This window comes from Capsicum annuum, chromosome 12, assembly GCF_002878395.1.
Source record: "Capsicum annuum cultivar UCD-10X-F1 chromosome 12, UCD10Xv1.1, whole genome shotgun sequence".
In the NCBI taxonomy this organism is placed as follows: domain Eukaryota; kingdom Viridiplantae; phylum Streptophyta; class Magnoliopsida; order Solanales; family Solanaceae; genus Capsicum; species Capsicum annuum.
Window position 1 is genome coordinate 141,317,621 of NC_061122.1, and position 14,222 is coordinate 141,331,842.

The 14,222-nt window shown below is 37.0% G+C and overlaps 1 pseudogene; it reads right to left on the minus strand.

The window, feature by feature from the left end:
- Window positions 1–1,524: 1,524 nt before the first annotated feature.
- Window positions 1,525–13,232, minus strand: LOC124889671 (annotated as a pseudogene).
- Between the last annotated feature and the right edge of the window lie 990 nt (window positions 13,233–14,222).

Here is a 14,222-nt window from a genome sequence, read left to right on the forward strand (position 1 = left end):
TGCCATTTATTGAGTAAGAAATTTATATTGATTTGATTTATAATATAATTTTTGATTAATTTGATTAAAATTTCTACTTATGGGGCCTTTATAGTGAATTTAGAGATTACATCAAAAGAAGTACAAGAAGCCATAGACTTTTAGCAATAGAGGTAGAGAGAAGAGTTAGTAAAGAGTTCCTTGATTGGTTTCCTAAGAGTGAGTAAATGACATTAAAATATTTATTTTCATATGGTTTTTTTATCAATTTAAATTTCTAATATAAATGTCCTATATATTTAGATTATGAATTCGGATATAGCAGATACTATCTCTGATGAGATGAAGTTCTTAGCATAAGGTCCAGCTAGAGATGCGAGGAAATTTAGTGCTTATAACATTAGTGGATTCAAATTTCGAACTTTATCTAGAGAACAAGGATTAAAAACTCAAAATAGTGGTGTTTTTCTTGTCTCTAACACTTCTTGTGTTGCATCTAGTACAGACAGACATGCATCACAAGCAGACCTACCATATTATGGAAAGTTGGAAGACATTGTTGAACTTAATTATTTTGGAAAATTTAGGGTTGTTCTTTTCAAATGTCAGTAAGATGACACTACTCAGAATAGAGGGTTTAAAATAGATGCTTGGAAGTTTAATTGTGTCAACTTTTCTAAATTGATTCATACTAGTGATCGTGTGGATAATGATCTGTATATTGAAGCATCATATTGAGTTTTGTTCTATCCCAGTCATCAATGAAATTGTTTATCTATTTTTCATAGTTATTGCTTGTAGCTAGCATTGTAATGAATTTACTTTTTAACTATATTGAGTTATTTTTCATGTTCAAACAGCCTTAAAGGATGAAATGTGTTAAATTACCTATCATCTTTAAGTTATCCCTCTCTGTGGTAGATGCTGGTTGTTAAAGCGATTGTGTTTGATGTCGTTATTCCTGATTGCCTCCGACCCTATCATAGAGTTTAATTCTGAGGTTCAGTTTCACTGGTCTGTGTGTTGTATATCAGTATTGGTTGGCACCTATTGAAAAATAAAAGACGTGTTGTAATGGTAATCATATCCTTGTCTATAGGTCAAAGAAGATTTGGACTGGCGTTCATCGTGCTACTTAATTATCTCCCTGGAGAAGAAGTTACATTAAGGTACTTTAGTTCTTTTACTTATCCTGTTCTTAATCCTATGTTCTTTTAAATTATTAGTTTCTCTTGTTTTGTTCATTTATTTTCTGCTTCTGCTGGAACGGTTGTGTGTTTGTAAAGTTTTGTTCTTTGAAGGCTTTCAACCATTTCTTCCTATCTATCTTTATACAAACAATTAATGGTTGCTTTATTCAAACATTTATTGGTGCAAGCCATACTTGATTTTATCCGACATGAAAGATACTGTGGATAGGAAAAACAACAAATTTGTAACTATATATGATGTTCTAATGAAAATTTTGATTTTTATTGCTTTCTAAAAATAGTAAAATTATCGTTAGTCTTGCCTTCTACAAAATAGTTGTGGATTGTGACTTTATTATCTAGTTTTCTTTGTGGCAATCTGCTTAATCAACATGCACAAAAGCTATCCCAGACAATTGTTGCTTGGTTTTTTTACCTCTACTTGTCTTTGGAAAGACTGGACATAGTTGATTATTTCATCTAGCATTCCTACTTTCCCTGTGATCTTGTTATATCCTGGTACGAAATCGTGCAGAAATCCCATCCGCTCACTGATTTTTTCCCTTCTTACCTTCGAAAAATATGAATTAACTTGCTGGTTAAGTTGTTCACTGGAGTAAACTATTAATTAAATATAGTGAAAACACTTTGACCAAATATTTAACTCACTCTTTCAGCTAAATTATGGCTATCAGTGGCTTGACCCCGATGGGCTTTGACATGAATATAGTCGGGCTTTTTATCTTCAGTAATTTTGGACTTCTCCTTTGTAGTATCAGAATTTTCCTTACTGTTGTTACTGTTATTTGGTAATTTCTTGGAGAAGCATTACATGAAACATGTTTTATTTTATGAAGAAGCTAAAACAGTATCCCTACCTTAAGTTAATGGATGAACATCTAATGGATACCTTTGATAGGTCCTAGAACTTGATAATTAAGTTAATATCTAATAATGCCATTGGGGATCCTTTATGTCCCAAAATTATGCATATGACATTATGATCTTATACAGGTTTACTAAAACCAACAAGGCTTGGAATACTAGAGACTCAGAGGTTGCAAGTGATACTTGCTTAGTGGTTATTTATGTTGAACATTGTAAAAGAAATGTAGAGTATGACGAAGACATGGATGATATGAAAACACAGATAGACTTGCTTATGAAACATTTGTTAGCAAGTGGAACTGAAAAGGTGAGCACTATAGGTTTATAAGGTAAAGCAACTAGTTAAACTCTAAAGAGTAGGCTAATTATCTTACTAATTAGATAGATGTTTCCAAGCCAACTCCCTAGGAAACCATGATTAGAACTATTAGAAAGATAATTATTATGATAAGGATGGTTATAATAATAGAGATCAAAGGAACTGGAAAATCAATAACCATACAATTGGTATATATGTGCCTCTAGAAAACGTGATCAAACTAGTAATAATTCATGAAGTTTGAGGATGAAATAAATTATAACACCCCGATTTGCTGAACTGGAATGCTACACGGTGCTCATGACCCCGAGAGACCACAAGCTAACCCATGACTGATATCTATACCTATATACTGCGAATCATAATATAATAATGCAGAATACATGGAACTATAAGGAGTTGAAGGAACATGTCTCAAACTGTCTGAACGTAAATCTGAAAGTAAATCAGAAAGCCTCTAAACTGTCTGAATAAGGAGTTGAAGGAACATGTCTCCAACTAAATCCATAATACTGAACTAAAGAAATAAATAAATAAATCAAATCATATTGTCCTCGAATCAATGAGGACTCACTGTGTCTCTGCGACTGGAATGCTACCGTTACTACTGGATTGGAGCTCGCATCTCGGAACCTATGGTGTAACATGAAAAGAAAGAACCATAGCGCAAATGCGTCAGTACAACTAGAGTACTAAATATACGAGGAAGGTAGGCTGAACATAAAGGGTTTTATGCATGAACAACACTGATTGACTAATATGAACGTAGGAGTTCAAACACACATATATAGAAACTGGGACAGTGAATATGTGATAGCATGACCTGTAAGCTAATACATGATTTAATGATAAATGTCATGACTGATACTAAAACTGATAACATGGATGACTGTATTTGACAGTCCTGTATATACTGAAATCTGAAGAACTATCTGAGTTCTTTTATTGAGACTAATACAAAAACTGTGGGAAGTAGTGTTTAACCAACATGCCCTATGTATGTTGTTATGGCTAAGCTGGGATTCAATCTCTGCCCCGACTGGAGGGGTTTCAATACCGCTCTACTGGTAAGGACAGCTGTAAGTGACCTTTATCTAGCGGGTACTCAATGAGAATGGTGGGAACCCTAAACTGATGGGTTAAGCCACCTCATTAACCCTAAGCTAACTGGTTAAGATGACTCAATCTACGTTGGCTATGTAGTTCTGGAACACAAGGATTGCTACTAAGAATCACACCCTGAACTGGCGGGTGAGTTCCCATCCTTGGGTTCACTCGGTGCTAACCTCTACTCCCATCTGGAGGGACTGGACATAAATAACTGACTGTGCATGACTTAATCATACTGAATTTTATTAATTGGTGGAATGTTACTGATATCTGACAACTGACTAAGATCGTAAGGTTTTCCTGAGTCACATGACTGACTAAAGTCTATGGAATCATAGCTTTAGTTCAGATATCGTGAAACATGATGTGGATCTAGGCACACAGCTATAGTTTTCAGGTACAAGTACCCCCAGGACTCGATGGAAGGAAACTGACACACATGACTGACTTGATCATAAGAGTAGAGTCCATAATTTATAATATCATAAGTAGGGATCTCATATTAAGCATGGTTATCAACAATGTATTGCATGGAAAGGATTTCATATCACGTGGAAGTACTTGTACAATCTTAATATCATGTTCGTTGCATAATCATATTGGCAATACATACTAATAGCATGGAAGTTCATGTGGATTGCATGGTTATCATACATCTTGTTCAAAAGTGGGATTTCCAAGTAAACATAGCATAATCTCATAAAAATAGTTCATAAGTATTCCAACAACATTTACAAGGCACATTAACAACATAGAAGTCATTGGAACGTAAGGGCATATCATGAATCCTTCACTTAGTCACAATTTAGCTATATTACATGATTTTTAATTCCTTAGGCATTTTATCAAACACCTTACATGCACATCTTAAGCATAGGTGAATTCATCAAATTATACATCATGAACAACCAAATTTACATGTTTTCAACTCATATGATATCATGAATTCACAAAAACATATAAAGATTTCATCTTGGGAATCACCTAATATCAACAACATGATCATCAACACCAAAAAATATAGAAATCATACTTTATAATGAAAAAGAGGAAAACAAACAAGCATAAACATGGGTATGATCATATCACCACAATTAACCAAGCTTTTGTATTTTAAAGATTGATTCTTGAACTCCACAGATGAAAGGAATCCATGGATGAACACTACCCATACCATAGAAGGAAGATTCTTGATGATTGACAGAGGAATTTCCTTGAAATCGGATCTTCAAGCTTAATTATGCAACCCTAGTTTTTTTTCTCCTTTAGTACTCTTGGATGATGAGCTTTGAGATGAAAATATGGTTGCAGTATGTTTAGAAGATATATATTTTGTAGGGTTAAGGTTAGTGACGTGTAAGGAGTATTTAAAGACTTAATTACCTTTAAAATAACTCAAGACGGAGTGTTTTTGACACCGAGAATTCACTTAGGTAGAGCCCAAGTGATCGCCTATGCTTGGGTTGGGCGGCACCTAACCAATCGCCTATGCTTGGGTTAGGCGGCGCCTAACCAATCGCCTATGCTTACTATCTCTCACGAAAATGGGAATAACTTTTTGCTCGGGTATTGGATTAAGGCAAAATTGGCATCGTTGTTAAGCTGATTCGATTATCTACAATTTGGTGGGTCTAAATCATCCAAAGTACCACATTAAAATCGAGTTATAGTCATTCAAAAATGACCCTTGCAAAATCGAACACTAAAACTTGATGGATTCAAAAACTCTTAGCTTGTATTACCTTAAGTGACTCATATGAACATGCTTAATGCATCATAAGCTATCCTATCACTAGGATATTCATTGTAAGTCATGTACTCAAGTATGAATCATAGGATAGGAGATTTCATATATAGGAATACTTATTCACTTCCTAGCTTAGAAACATGCGGGGTATTACAATATCTGCCCCTTGGGAACATTCGTCCTCGAATGAGAATTTACTGAGAAGAGATACAAGACAATAGAACCCGAACTAAACATGAAGAACTGAAAGTTGATCTCATGACTGACATACTAAACATACTGAACTCGTGCATATCAGATGCATGGATAACTGATACATGAATGCATGACTGAGTATGAAATGGTTAATAGGTACCAAGTTTATACTGGAAACATGAATGTGAACCTTAAGAAGCTTAAGGAGAACTGTTACCTTGAGCTTGATCTGAATCAGCGGGAAAGGGGTGAGGATACTTGGTATGCATATCTGCTTCTTCTTCTGAAGTAGCTCCCTTATGAGACTGATTTTGGCAAACAACCTTGACTAGAGGGACTTCTTTGTTCCTCAATCTATGAGTCTGATAATCTATGATTTTGACTGGAATCTCTTCATAAGAGAGGTTGTTCTTAATATCGATGATCTAAATAGGGACAACAACTGTTGGGCCACCTATGCACTTTTTTAGAAAAGAGACATGGAAGACTGGATGGACTGAGGCTAGATCTGAAGGCAACTCAAGCTCATAAGCTACCTTGCCAAAGTGACATAGAATTCTGAAGGGACCGACATACCGGGGACTGAGTTTCCCTTTCTTGCCGAACCTCTTCACTTCTTTCATGGGAGAGATCTTAAGATAGACATAGTCATTGACCACAAACTCGAGATCCTTTCTATGAATATCTGCATAGGACTTCTATCGGCTCTGAGCAGCCCAGAGTCTCTCTTTGATCAACTGAACTTTCTCTAAGGCGTCGAATACTAAGTCAGGACCTATGATTGAGGCCTCACTAACTTCGAACCACCCAATTGAAGATCTACATCTTCTACCATAGAGCGTTTCGAATGGAGCCATCTGAATACTAGAATGATAGCTATTGTTGTATGCAAACTCAATCAAAAGAAAGTGGTCGTCCCAAATTCCCTTAAAGTCAATTGCACAAACCCTTAGAATATCTTCAAGAGTCTAAATGGTACTCTCTGCTATACCATCTATCTGAGGATAAAATGTTGTGCTGAGATGGGCTTGGGTACCGAGACCCTTTTGGAATGCTTTCCAATAGTGAGAAGTGAACTGGGTACCTCTGTCTGAGATGATAGATAGTAGAACACCGTGTAATCTGAATAACTCCTTGATATAGAGTTTGGCATAATCCTTGGCGGAATAAGAAGTACGAACAGGATGGAAATGAGCTGACTTGGTCATTCTATCTATAATGACCCAGACTGAATCATGTTGATGACGAGTTCTAGGCAAACCCATCATGAATTCAATATTAACTTCTTCCCACTTTCAAGTAGGAATGGTGAACTCTTGAATGGAACCACTATGTTTCTGATGCTCTATCTTAACCTGCTAACATGTAGAGCACTTAGCCACAAACTCTGCAATATCTCTCTTCATCCCACTCCACCAATAGATCTCCCGTATGTCGCGGTACATCTTAGTGGCCCCTGGATAAATAGAGTATCACGCACCATACATTTTTGCAAGTGTTCGCTGCCTCAATTCATCTACACTTGGAACACATAGACGACCCTGACAACGAAGAACACCATCTCCCCTTTGGGAGAAAACCTTGACTTTCTGATTCTGAACTGACTCTTTGAGCTTGACAAGGCTAGGATACCTATTTTGTTTCTCTTTCACCTCGGAAACTAGAGATGACTCTGAACTATTATGAATACATACACCACCCTCTGAAGAATCGACTAAGTGAATGCCTTGTCTGGCAAGCTGATGGATCTCCTGAGCCATTGTTATCTTACTATCCTTAATGTGACAAATACTACCCATGGAGAGTCGACTGAGATCATCGACCACAACATTGGCCTTGCCCGGATGGTAAAGAACACTCATGTTGTAATCCTTCAAGAGCTCTAACCACTTTCTCTGGCGAAGATTGAGATCTTTTTGGGAAAACACATACTGGAGGTTTTTATGGTGTATGAAGACATCTACATAAACTCCATAGATATAATAGTTCCAAATCTTCAAGTCAAAAACTACCGCTGCTAACTCAAGATCATGAGTAGGATAATTCTTCTCATGTGGCTTTAACTGTCTGGAGGCATAGGCTATGACCTTACCATGCTGCATGAGGACACAACCTAAACCCACTCTGGATGTATCACAATAAACTACAAAACCGTCTAAACCATCTGGGATAGCCAGAACTGAAGTGGAGGTGAGTCGAGTCTTCAACTTTTGAAAGCTCTTCTCGCATGAATCTGACAACAGAAACTTACTCTTCTTCTGGGTCAATCTGGACATGGGAGATGCAATAGAAGAAAATTCCTCAACAAACTGTCTGTAATAGCCAGCCAAACCTAAGAAACTCCTAATATCTGATGGAGATACGAGTCTGGGCCAGTTTCTTACTGCCTCGGTTTTCTGAGTATCTACTCTAAAGCCATCACCGGAAAAAATATGGCCAAGGAATGCTACTGATCTTATCCAAAATTTGCACTTTTTGAACTTAGCGAATAATTGGTGATCCCTGAGAGTTTGAAGAACAATCCTAAGATGGTCTGCATGATCACGCTCTGTGCGAGAATAGACCAGAATATCATCTATAAAGACTATGAAAAACATGTCCAAGTACTTCTTGAACACACGGTTCATCAAATCCATAAAAGTTGCAGAGGCATTGGTAAGACCATATGACATGACTAAAAATTTAAAGTGACCATACCGTGTATGGAAAGTTGTCTTCGGAATGTCACATTCTCTAACTCCTAGCTGATGATAGCCTGATCTGAGGTCTATCCTGGAGATGTAACTGGCACCCTGATGTTGGTCGAATAGATCATCAATCCTGGGAATAAGATATCTATTCTTGACCGTGACCTTGTTGAGTTGACAATAATCAATACATATCCTGAGAGAACAGTCTTTCTTGCGCACGAATAATACTGGCACACACCATGGGGAAATGCGGGGTCTGATGAATCCCTTATCTAAGAGATCCTTCAACTAATCATTCAGTTCCTTGAGTTCTATTAGTGCCATTCTATATGGTGGAATAGAAATAGGTTGAGTATTCGGAAGAAGGTCTATGCCGAAGTCTATTTCCCTTTCGGGAGGAATGCTTGGAAGATCTTCCGAAAAGGTATTTGAGTATTCATTAAAAATAGGGACTATTTCGAGGCTGGGATGTTCAGAACTACAATCTTTAACATGCACGATATGATACACACATCCCTTAGAAATCATTTTCCTTGCCCGAAGGTAGAAAACAAGTTGACCCCTGAATGCTAAAATGCTACCCTTCCACTCTAGGACGAGCTCATTCGGGAACTAAAATTGAACTATCCTGTTTCTGCATTCGACTATGGAATGGCAGGAATAAAGCCAATCCATGCCGAGAATGACATCAAAATCAGTCATCTCTAACTCACTAAATCTGTTGATGTGGATTTCTGAGATATGATAACCGAACAGTTCCTGTAAACCCACCTAGCTATGATAGTTTTACCCACTGGGGTAGAGACTGAGAAGGGCTCTGCTAGGACTTCGGGACTGATTCTGAAATTGCCTGCTATGTATGGAGTAACAAAAAAAAAGATGCACCTGGCAGGATCAGGAAAATTCTCCTAATGTTGTTACTGGTACGTTATAGATTTTCCATATTCATGTATATGCTTTGCTAGACCCATGTGCATCTTTTTCTTGGGGAAAGAATCTGTTTAGGAAGGCTGTGACAAATTCCTCCCACTCGATAGGGCCTGAATCATCTAACCTCTCAGACTTCCACTGTTTGTACCAATCATAAGCAATATCATATAACTGGTAGGCGGCTAACTCATCACTCTCAATAGAAGTAACACCCATGATATCAATGACCTTCTGGACTTGGTCAATGAACTCCTGAGGGTCCTCATCAGACTTAGACCCATGGAAAGATGGATGGTTTATCCGGGTAAAGTCCTGAACCCTAGCTTCTTTGGGAGTAGCCACTGGATTGGCCGGAATGACTGGTGGCTGTTCATTCGGTGCAGCCATGGACTGAGCAACTATGGTAAATGTGGCTCTAAACTCCACATGGGAAACATGTTCGCCCAAAGGATCTTCTGGATGAGAAGCTAGCTAGTTTCTTCTCTTTGGGGCCATGGTCTGAAATAAGAGAAGAATGGATTAGACTGAGAGTTTAACTTGTGATTATGCTCACTAGCATGACATGAATAATGAAGAAAGGGGACTGTTGCTAAAGCATCTTATAGCCTCCTGCACATAAATATGGTGTGCAACACACCTATGTACAAGACTCTACTAGATGCGGCTTTCAGACTTCCTAGGACTCTATTGAACCTTAGGCTTTGATACCAAGTTTGTAACACCCCGATTTGCTGAACTAGAATGGTACACGGTGCTCATGACCCCGAAGGATCACAAGTTAATCGAAGACTGATATCTGTACCTGTATACTGCAAATCATAGTATAATAATGCGGAATACATGGAACTGTAAGGCCATAAGGTTCAACTAAATAAAATCATGTGGGCTAAAATACCCAAAACAACTAAATCTAAACGTAAATCTGAAAGCCTCTAAACTATCTGAATAAGGAGTTGAAGGACCATGTCTCCAACTAACTCCGTAAGACTAAACTGAAGAAATAAATAAATTAATCAAATCATATTATCCTTGAATCAATGAGGACTCACTGTGTCTCTGCGATTGAAATACTACCGCTACTGCTGGGCTGGAGCTCGTGTCTCGGAACCTATGGTGTAACATGAAAATAAACCACCATAGCGTAAATGCATCAGTACAACTGGAGTACTGAGTATACAGGAAGGTAGGATGAACATAAAGGGTTTCATGCATGAATAACACTGACTGACTAATATGAACGTCGGAGTGCAAACACACATATATAGAAACTGGGACCGTGAATACATGAGAGCACAACCTGTAAGCTAATAGATGGTTTACTGATAACTGTCATGACTGATACTGAAACTGATAACATGGATGACTGTATCTGATAGTCATGTATATACTAAAATTTGAAGAACTATTTGAATTCTTTTACTGAGACTAATACTGGAACTGTGGGAAGTAGTGTTTAACCGACATGCCCCATGTATGCTGTTATGACTAATCTGGGGTCCAATCTCTACCCTGACTGGAGGGCTATCAATACCGCGCCACTAGTAAGGACAGCTGTGAGTTACCCTTATCTGGCGGGTACTCAATGAGAATGGTGGGAACCCTAAACTAACGGGTTAAGCCACTTCATTAACCCTAAGCTGATGGATTAAGATGTCTCAACCTACGTTGGCTACATAGTTTTGGAACTCAAGGATTGCTACTAAGAATCACACCCTTAACTGGCGAGTGAGTTCCCATCCTTGGGTTCACTCGGTGCTAACCTCTACTCCCATCTGGAGGGGATGGACATGAATAACTGACTGTACATGACTTGATCTTACTGAATTCTTTTGACTGGAGGAATGTTACTAATATCTGAAAACTGACTAAGATTATGAGGTTTTCCTGAGTCAGGACTAACTGAAATCTATGGAATCATAGCTTGAGTTCGGATATCGTGAAACATGACGTGGATCTAGGCACACAACTATAGTTTTCAGGTACAAGTAACCCCAGGACTAGATAGAAGGAAACTGACACACATGACTGACTTGATCATAAGAGTAGAGTCCATAATTTATAATATCATAAGTAGGGATCTCATACTAAGCATGGTTATCAACAATGTATTGCATGGAAAGGATTTCATATCACATGGAATCACTTGCACAATCTTAATATCATGTTCGTTGTATAATCATATTGGCAACACATACTAATAGCATAGAAGTTCATGTTGATTGCATGGTTATCATACATCTTGTTCAAAAGTAGGATTTGCAAGTAAACATAGCATAATCTCATAACAATAGTTCATGAGTATTCCAACAACATTTACAAGGCACATTAACAACATAGAAGTCACTGGAATGTAAGGGCATATCATGAATCCTTCACTTAGTCATAATTTAGCTATATTACATGATTTCTAGTTCCTGAGGCATTTTATCAAACACCTTACATATACATCTTAAGCATAGGTGAATTCACTAAATTATACATCATGAACAACCAAATTTACATGTTTCCAACTCATATGATATTATGAATTCACAAAAACATATAAAGATTTCATCTTGGGAATCACCCAATATCAACAAAATGATCATCAACACCCAATAATATAAAAATCATACTTTATAATGAAAAAGAGGAAAACAAACAAGCATTAACATGGGTATGATCATATCACCACAATCAACCAATCTTTTGTATTTTAAAGATTGATTCTTGAACTCTACAGATGAAAGGAATCTATGGATTAACACTACGTATACCATAGAAGGAAGATTCTTGATGATTGACAGAGGAATTTCCTTGAAATTGGATCTTCAAGCTTAATTATGCAACCCTAGTTTTTTTTCTCCTTTAGTGCTCTTGGATGATGAGCTTTGAGATTAAAATAGGGTTGCAGTATGTTTAGAAGATATATATTTTGTAGAGTTAAGTTTAGTGACGTGTAAGGAGTATTTAAAGACTTAATTACCTTTAAAATAACTCAAGACAGAGTGTTTTTGACACCTAGAATTTACTTAGGCGGCGCCCAAGTGATCGACTATGCTTGGATTGGGCGGCACCTAACCAATCGCCTATGCTTGGGTTAGGCGGCGCCTAACGAATCACCTATGCTTACTGTCTCTCATGAAAATGGGCATTACTTTTTGCTCGGGTGTTGGATTAAGACGAAATTGGTATCGTTGGAAAAATAAATCGATTCTCTACAATTTGGTCGGTTTAAATCAGAAAGAGTTATACTCGTTCAAAGATGACCTTTGAAAAATCGAACACTAAAACTTTATGAATTCAAAAACTCTTAGCTTGTATTACCTTAAGTGACTCATATGAACTTCCTTAATGCATCATAAGCTATCATATCACTAGGATATTCATTGTAAGTCATGTACTCAAGTATGAATCACAGGATAGGAGATTTCAAACTTAGGAATACTTATTCACTTCCTAGCTTAGAAATATGCGGGGTATTACACAAATGTTGGATATGAAACGTCAATATAGTCAGGCTTTTTATCGTCGGTACTTTTAGACTTCTCCTTTGTAGTATCAAAATTTTCCTTACTATTATTACTGTTATTTATGCTCCTTTTGTATTATCGTATCTCACTATGCTCTCTCACCACCTATCTCTTCAATACCATGTTGATTTGTGTGAACATACCTTGAGATGTTGATTCTTATTTACTTTCCTTTTTCTAGAAACTCACTTTTTTTCTATTAGAACTCAACATAGTCTCTTTTGGTTTAACAACAGAAACAATATTATCCACTACGGTAATTGGGCAGCTTGTAGTTCTTGAAATAACATAATTCATTTCACTTGGGTGTGACATTCCTCCATGTCCAACCCCAATTGGTACATAACCAAAACCATTAGTACCAGTGGTTCCAAAATCACCCCAATTATTCTTTAAACAAGGGTCTGGCTTAATTACCTGATTCACAAGCTCATTAAGACTCCGATCATTTACATTGATCAGACCATGAAGCTGTTGAGCCTCAGATGATTGATGAAAATAATTCATCAGTTGATCATTTTGTCTACTAGAATAACTCATCTCTTATTGATTGACCTATTTTTCCTGCCACTTCATTCTCATTCATTGTCGATCAAGCACACTTAGTTTTGTACTTTCATTACCTCCATTGCTAGTGATGTTGAGTAATATTTATGGTAATGCAATATTCATCAATAAAGAAGATAAGACACCTATAGTTTTACTACTAAAACTTGTAATCTTAATCATGTCAGAACAGTTTGTAACTTTAGGAGTATGTCAATAACTGTGAAATATAGAGAGGTAGAATTGAGACTCTGTAGTAATTTTTCCTGCAGTAGCCGCTTGTTTAAGGGTTGTCGTCCTTCTATCTAGCTTTTGTTAACCCTCACTGACACACACACACAAAACCAAGCTGGACTCTATTTCTCTGGAACATGCATTTTATGGAAATAAAATAAGACATAGCATTCCTATATTTATTCCTGAATCATTGTCTTCTTCACGAGTTCTTAGTTGTTTGAATCTGAAATTTGGATGGTGACATTGTAGAACTAATCCAAAATTGCATTGTCAAAACTGTGAGTCCCGCATTAACTGTAAACATGTGTGTCCACCTTATATTATTATTTATGGTTCAGGCTCTACAGGTGGTCTTTCTCTTTTTGAAACACTTGACTTGTCCAAGAACGGAAAGTATTGAAACATTAACAGGTCTAAGGCCATGTTTTAATTTTTCCGGGCACAAAATTGTGTCATTGCCAGAACTTAAGTTTTACTACAAGGGTGGTGCAGAAATGGTATTGCCATTGGAAAATTACCTCTCAATTGCTGGTGAAACTAATCTGATTTTTTAATAATGATCATAGATAGTTCAGAAAATTTTTTAGAATTATCCTGTACAGAAAAATTCTGACAGTTTCATGAATAACACTTGTTTTATAATTGTAACTAAAATATGGATATTTTTCAATATATTGCAGATATGCCAAGGTTCAAGCGCATGCCGAAAAAGCAAAAATAAGATTTGCTGGTACCTATATCAAAGGTACTGAATCAGCTTGTCTGCCAACAAATCTGCCTCCGCTAATTTAGCATGCACCTCAACCATATTGACCAATTTACTCAGCATCCCATCCAAATGCTATGGATTAGGAAACGCCATATTCGGGTCCGACAGTT